Below are 8,449 nucleotides of genomic sequence, written 5' to 3'. Positions count from 1 at the left end.
GGCTATATAGTGAGATGAAGGCCAGTCCGACCTACTACAAGATGCTGTCAAAAAAAAAAAAAAAATCAATCCACAAAAATAAAAAAAAGCATAAATGTCTAACTGGTCCTTCATGAGAAAAGTGTCTTTTCTTTTATATCATGCCAGAGATCTGAGCAGTACAGTTTTTCTTCAGAGGCAGAGATTTGCTGGTTCTAGCACTTACAAACTCTGTAATCTGGAAGAATTACTTAAACATGCTGAGACAATTTTCCTTTTCAAAAAACGAAGAGGAATGATTTGTTCTTTAGTATATTAAAATGGGAGGATTGAATGAGAATATACATAATATATATTCCTAAAATAGAACATGTCATATAGTCATTTTTCTATGAAGAGTACTGTGGCTGTGCTTGTTTATATCTTTTAGTGATAATACTATTTCAGGGCCAGGGAGATTTCTCAGTAATAAGCGCTTCCCTTGCAAACGCAAGGGCCTGAGTTCAGTCCCCAGTTCTGAAAACGAACAAACAAAGCAACATTATTTCTCTCCCTTTCCCCTTTCCTTTTGCTTATCACTGGTTTTTTTTTGTTTGTTTGTTTGTTTGTTTGTTTTTGCGGAACCAGGGATTGAACTCAGGCCCTTGCACTCTACAGAGAAGCAGTTATTCCACTGAGCCATCTCCCCAGCCCCTTCCTTCTTTGCATAGCACTGACTTCTCTCTCTGGTTTCCTTTTCAAATTATCTCTCCCATCATGGGTGGGCACAGATTATCTTCATGAAAAAAGCTGAAATATATTTCTTTGCTAATAAGAGAAAAATTCCTCACATAAAGTTTGTACAATTGATAAGCCAGCCAGCCAAGAAAGGCCCATTTCTGTCATTAGCCTTGGTAAAAGTCCCACTTCTGTGTTAGTTCTCCAATAATTCCAAGTCAACTAAATCCATACTAGGGGCAAAGTATGTATACTTTACTATATATGCTAATACAAATATTTACACACAGTTGGTTCACCCTCTCCTTATTAGACACATCCATTTATTCCAGTTGAGATGTGCATTAGTAACAGCTAAGGTAAACTTGCCCTGAAAATCTAGGCAGCAGGGTCTTGTTATGTAATATACATCAGAGTAAAGGCAGAGAGAGGCTTAAGGATTTTGCCCTCATCCAAAGCATAAGACCTTCTCAGTCACTCAACTTCCCTTGCTTCTACTTCTCTCCACACCCACTGACGCACCTACAACATTGTCCTCATCTCCAGACATGCTCTCCTCCACTTCCTGGGTGGCTTGCTAGCTTGTAAGTACACTAAGCAACTGTACGAGTAGACCATTCAATGGGGCTTCCATTAGATTCACACAGGCCCAGCCTGACCAGCTCTGTGTACCCTTCCAGGTGTGCTTCTCCCATGCACGGCTGTGTAGCCTGTGATTCCAGCCTATTTCATCAAAGCCTTCACTTTCTCAAATATTTCATCTGTCTCTTAACCCCAAGCTTTCCTTTCACAGAAAGTGCTCTCTAATTAGAATCTTCCTCCACCTTTTCTACTCTTTGCCTTTGGCCTAATAAAAATATCACTTTTTCTGGGAGTCTTTTTCTGACCCAAGCCTGGGTTACTGCCTCTCTAATAAATAAATATTGAATCATAGCCTTTGTCATCTTATAGTCATCGACTTTTCGTCTCTTGCCTAGAAGAGCCTAATAATGTATAGGGACCCTTATCTGTTTACTCTCCACTATGCAATCAGTGTCATCCATAGTACTTGGTACAGAGTAAAGCTCTCAACAGCTCAGAATTTGAGTGAATTAGTCATGATATGGAGAGAAGGTAGTAGAGAATCAGAACTAAGATATCAACCTGTGAAATATTTGGGACACACTTATGCCAAAAATGTTTTTGTCACTGAAAGGAAATTCAAATTTAACTAGGAGTCAGCTATATTATCTGGCAACCTTACTTTGTGACTTTAAATACCTCCTCCTGCATGCCTAACCAATAAATGCACTAATTTCCCTAAACCCAAATCTTACATTATTCACTGCCCTAGCCTTTCAGTGACAGAAGGATCACATTACTGCAGATGAATAAATTGCTTCTCTCTAACAGCTGGGATTGTGTAGGGTCCCTGCTTGAATTCCAGGGTTTCAATTCTCTGGCTGTATGTGACCCAATCTACAATGCATTCTTTTACATCCTTTGCTGTTCTGAACACTGTAGTTGATTAAGTTTCGAGGCACAGCTGTGACCTTAAAACTGGTAAATTCTGAACGTTTATACATTCCATTTGTAGTCTAATTCGCTGACTCCTTTTGGAGTTTCCTGCTTTTAAATTTTGCTTTCTTCATTGCACAATCAGTCATGACTGATGCTGAGGAATTCATGAGTAATCTGATTCCTTTTTCTTTTTTAAAAATATATCTTTCCAATTCAGTTTTACCATCACTAATCAAAGAAAAATTTTCAAGATTGTCATCCTTTTAGTGAACTAATGTGGGATAAAGAAAAAGTTAAATGCACAAACATTCATATAACAAGTACTATAACAAGATTTTGGCAATGAAGAAGGGAAAAATCTTTAATATGCAAATATTAGTACAACTTGATATATTTATTGAGAATCTACTGGAAAATGCAAAACATATTAGGTCAATAGAAATCTTAAACCTAAAGTGCCACAAAGAAAAATAATTTGTCTAAAATTGTTCCTTTATTAAAAATGTTATGCTCAGTATGGTAGTTCATGTCTATAATTCTTAAGTATCATTTTCTCTAAGCAGCTGAGGCACAAGGGTTTTAAGCTCAAGGATACCCTATCAAATTAGCAAGATCTGCCTCAAAGTACGAAGAGGATATAGCTCAATCACAGAGCATTTATCTAGCATGTGCAAGACCCTGGGTTCAACCCCTAGTAAAAAAGAAATATCATTAAATATGCAGAAAAAGAATATTATTAAATGTCTCCTTCTACTTAGGGTTTTAGCCTAGAAGAAATTCCCAATGTAAAAATAAGTTCTTTTCACTACAGAACAGTCCTATTTAGGTACCTGAAAAGTAATTGACACTACATAAGAGGTACAGGAAAAGCTGAAAAACTCAGAGGATTTGACAGACTTCCCTTCCAAGCATACCAAAAAGGGACTGCTCTGTTTCTGGTTGCTGTAAAGGAGGTACCACTGGTCCTAAACTTTCAAGGGCAGGATGCCTCCAAGGCTGCTGAGCCTGGCCATGCCGAAATGTTCTCTTGGATAAAGCCTTCCTTTCTCTTTAACAGGAGCAACATTCAATCACTTGAAAGCCACATACTCTAAAGAAAATCTCAGTATTTTTACAAGAGACATACATTTGAATTTCCAAGACAGCCTCACGGAATTCTGGAAAGGCTTCCGGATGCGTTTTAAAGCCATGACTAATGATATTCTAAGAAAACCTGAGGGAGAATTACTTCTATCCATGACAGTCACATATAACCATAGTTAGCATACTTAGGTATACTTGAAGGTAATGGTCCTGAACAATAACCTGTGTAACAAAATGCTGTAAACAGTCTCTTAGCTCTTTACCTAAGGTTAAGTACAGCCCAGCCCCATTTGCTGACAGACATAAGTACAACTTGAGGAGTGAGGAGACTCTTCCCAGCTTAGATCTCAAAGTGCAAGCAGCCACCACTGGGACAATTGAGGAGGAAGTTTCTATGGGTGTGTTGTAGAACATGAAGGAACAACTCCAGGAGAGGTTTCTGGGGATTTTTGTCTCCCATACCTTGGTTCTGATTCATTTTCTAGGTTCAGATTATTCAGTTCTCTCAGCCAAAGGGTGTGGGAAGTAATTGCAAGGCTAAAGCCTAAATCTTCATCTTGGGGCCTTCCTGACATATCATGGGATGCTCTTCCCGAAAGCTGATCTTTTTCATTTCCTTCCTCCAAGATTTCCATAATGGTAGGTGAATGGTTGGAGTGGAAATAGGACCTGTAGGTCCACTAACTAGCAAGTGCTAGAAACAGAGTTTTGTAACTCATTTAGCAGCAAAATCTGACCTCTCAGAACCTCATTTGAAAATCTTAGCTACAGTGGCTATTTGTAGTCTTGGGCTGAGTAGAATAAATATTCACATATTTTACTAAGAAGTTGCAATGAATTGGTCAAGCAATGGCCGTGACTCATCCACATGGCTGACACTGACAAAGGATCTACAACTACAGTACAGGGTTTCACGGTAAATCCTGAGGAGATTTGAATGACCTTGTCAAATTTAAAAGTTACATTTCTTGCTATATAAGGAGGCCAGGGAGATGGCTCAGTAGAATAAGCACTTTCCTCGCAAGTGCAAGTTCAATTCCTGGTTCTGAAAAAAAAAAAAAAAAAAAAAACAGAAACAAAAACCCAGCCTTTTTATATAGGTCTTGCTTTATCTTGGTCTTAACCATCCAGCAAAATAGTATAAAAATGAGGTATAAAAAGTAAAGTCATATTAATATGCTGAGCTGTAAAAGGCTCAAGTCAACAGCTGGCAACAGTCCTATGGATAACCCACTACTAATTTGGACTACTGGACTATATTGGATTATTTTGCTGAATTTATGGCAGAACTGGGGATTGAACTCAGGCCCTTTCGCTTGTCAGACAAGTGCTTATTCTACTGAGCCATCTCCCCAGCCTTTGCTGAATTTATGTACCTACAATATTTAAATGGCAATGGAATACCTGTCTCTGACAAAACTAAACAAAAAAAAGGGGGATAGGAATGAAGGACCATTTTGTATCTGTATATACAAAATAAGATGGATATACAGCTACTTTCTCTTAATTCAATGAGAAGAAAGATTTGTACTAATGGTGTTTGGACAGGATATCATGTCTGCATCTTGTACTATGAATAATCACTATGAAGACAACAGTATACAATGTATTAATTATTGAAACTGTCCTATTAATTGGTTTTGAAACTGTCTCATTGCTATTAGTTTCTCAATAAAATTAATAAAAAAAATTGCAATGTATTTCAGTACAGAATACTGTACTAGAGTCTGCTGGAAATTTAAATCATACACACTACATATGCTGTGCTACTTTTCCACAAATCAAAGATCAGTTTGAAGTCTGAAATCTGGCTGCAAAATTTTATTTTATTTTTTTCCATAATTTTATTGAGAAACAAATAGCAATGAGACAGTTTCAAACCAAATTGGCAGAGCAATTTCAATAATTAACACATTGCATACATTCTATGCAGTGGTTAATTGCTGTACAAGATGTGGACTTGATATCCTATCTACAAACACCATTAGAACAAATCCCTCTATTCATTAAGAGAATGTAACTATATATCTATCCTAACCACTTTGAATGGCTGCAAAATTTTAGATAAGGCCTTTTGGTTCCAACGGCCCAATGATGACAAACAAAGTAAAAAGCCAGCCAAATATACAGAGGAAGGATCTTGGTTCAAGTAATACTATTTTTGCATTCTCACCTTTTAGTATGTGAAATTAATGTTCTTCTAAGCCAAAAAGTTTCTACATGTGATCTTAGGAACTAGAAATGTATAAGCTATCTTATAGATGTATTTTCATTGTCATACATAAAAATCTTATCTATAGTATGGTGATCAGAGATTGATAACTCATAAAAATCAAACTCATTTGTTCTTTCTATGGATTTCTCTTTCTTGCTCTTTTTGTATAAGATGTGTTGGAAAATAGGGAAAATAAGAACAGAACTGGCTTTATGCATGGGGGACTATTACAGACCCACAAAGGTGAACTGAGAAACTGTAAACCGAGCAGAGCAATGACACAGGCTCAAGACCCAGGAAGGGATGATGTTTCTGTTTGAATCTGTAGTCAGGAAAACCCCTCTCATGTTTGGGAAAGAGCAGAACTTTTAACTTTAGTGAGGCCTCCAACTGATTGGAGGAGGCCCATTTATATTAGGGAGACATTCTGCCTTATTCAATCTACAAATTTGAATGCTAATCTCATCCAAAAACACCTTCACAGCAACTTTCCAGAAAAAAATTCAAATGCATATCTGAGCACTCCACATTCCAGCTAATTTGACACACAAAATTAAACATCATAGTAGGGAACCACATACTTGGGTTTAATGATCTGTGGTCACCACCCAGAAACTTTGACTGTTCTTATCTTTGAGCTTATTCTTTCTAATTGAAGTCTATGGGCCAGTAGAACAGATTGTGGGTCTTGGAACTGTGGCGTCCCCCAGTCCTACCTCTCTTTCTTCCTGCCTCCTGCACATGTCCTTGGCTACTTCCTGTCCTCCCTGTTTTTCTTTCTCTGTCCCTCCTTCTTCCCTTCTTCCTTCATCATTATCATTATCACCACCATTATTAAAACACTCATTACACATAGCATGAATCAAACATTGTGTCACATGTCTAATATATAATTTATCTCTGGAAATCCTCTAGCAAAGTAATGGAATTCCTCTTGTGTTGCGGAGAAGCAAAACAATGGCCACGAGTCAGATGTGGTCCCATTACCAGGGAATAATAATTCTAGGAGTTGTTCTTCAGTATGCTCTTCCCCCATTTCACGGCTACTAAAACCTCCTAATTTAGATGGCTCAGATTGTTGCCTTGGAAAACAAGCCCCATTTTTTTTGGTCCTACATTCAAAGGCTGCCTTAATACAACTCTACCTACTTTATAAAATGTGATCATTGTCATGTTAGCCAGGTTTCTTTCAGTTGCAAGTGAGAGAATTGCAGCATATTTTTTTTTAATTTAATTTTTATTTATTTATTTATTTTTGTATTTCAGGGAAGGATCTACAAGGTGTTCAGGGTCTCACTGCTAGATCAGACTCATAGTGATCCACCTGTTTATAGCCTCCCAAGAGCTGGGATTACAGGTGCGCACCACCACGCCCAGTCTCAATTGCCATCTCAGCACACCCCAGAAACGGGGCCGGCACGGCAGGCCTGGGGATTGGACCCCCAGCCCCTGCGACTGCTTGCAGGTGCTTTAATCCACTGACGTAGCATAGTTTAAACACAAAAACATTTTGTGTAATTGGAAAGTTCCAGGATGGCAAGACCCAGGAACACAAACTCTGTTCTTGCCGATTCCTATCTTCCCCTCATGGCTGTTCTTTCCAAGTTGGTTTAATGCTTTGGCAGTCTTCTCTGCAGCTATGATGAAGCCCATTACAGAGCTAAATTCCACTATCTTCATAGCTAGCATTCAGAGAAAAGAACACAGTCCTCTGCCATGCATATTAAGCCCTGTAAAGGACTCTGATTGGCAGGTCAGAATCCTTACTCTGGGGAAGCTACATGTTGTGGACTTACTGGTGGATAGAGCTCTGGGCAGCCAGCTGTACTAGTTCCTAAGTATAGTCCTGTCAGGTGAAAGGCATGGCCATCTGATTGATAAACTAGCAGAATCACACAGAAAAATCAAGCAATTCCTGACAGCAAGGGAAGTGAAACAAACAAAAGTTTACCTATTACACCTCCCACGGAAGAAGGAACAGATGTTTTCTATGACCCTGGCCTACTGCTCACATCTCATGGTTAACTCTCTGCTTGCTTCCTAGAGTGTGAATAATGGTGCCCCCTTGATACTGTTTTGCATCCTTTGGCACCAGCCTAGGGAATTGGGACATCAAGCCACAAAGTCTTAGCTCATTCTACTTTGCTTCAAGCGAGCATTTGCTCTTTGGCTTCAAGGAACCTAGAACAAGGGCCAACTCCTGCCAGGCCAATCTTCTTCTGCTTAATTTCCATGGTGCCCTCTCCTCTGTCACTCATCTGGTGCTCCCCACAGACTGTTTGTCTTGTCGCTTATCTTTGAATATTAAAATTGACTATTATGTTGCCCTGTACAACCAAAATGATACCTAGTAATTTGTGGCAGTATGTAAACTCCAGATAAATTACACAGATAATAATAATTATAGAGGTTTAAAGCATTTATCCAGCACTTAATAATTGCTCAACCTTTTACTAAGATCTGCCCGGTGGAGCTTCAAAATGTAGAAGGAGAGTCTCTCTCCGCAAGGCAAGTGTCATCTTGCTGTTGAGACCAATCTCAACAGAAATAATTGCAGAGCAAGTTTGTGCTATATTGCAAGCTATTGACTGAGAGTGAGTGAGTAGCCTGGCTTAGGAGGTTTGGGACTCAAGCAACCAGCTCCAATTCTTCCAATTCTTTTGCTTTGTATTTGCCTTTTTTCTGCTGAGGAAGGAGCCCAGGTCTCTTCAATGCTAGGCAAGAGTTGCACTGCTGACTACCTCCCTGCATCTTGTTGTATTCTGTTTTGAAACAAGATCTGGCTAAGTTGCTCAGGCTGGTCCCAAACTTTCTATCCCCCTGCTCCAGCCTCCCAAGAAGCTGGAATTACAGGCATGTGCCAGCACACCTGCCTGCTCTAACTTTATTTTAAGTCTTGGGAATTCTCCACAATGAGGACTGAAATTTATAACAATATAGGATGGACACACAAAT

The sequence above is a fragment of the Octodon degus genome, unplaced genomic scaffold, assembly GCF_000260255.1.
Source record: "Octodon degus isolate 3935 unplaced genomic scaffold, OctDeg1.0 scaffold00059, whole genome shotgun sequence".
In the NCBI taxonomy this organism is placed as follows: Eukaryota; Metazoa; Chordata; class Mammalia; order Rodentia; family Octodontidae; genus Octodon; species Octodon degus.
This window is presented reverse-complemented; position numbering follows the sequence as displayed.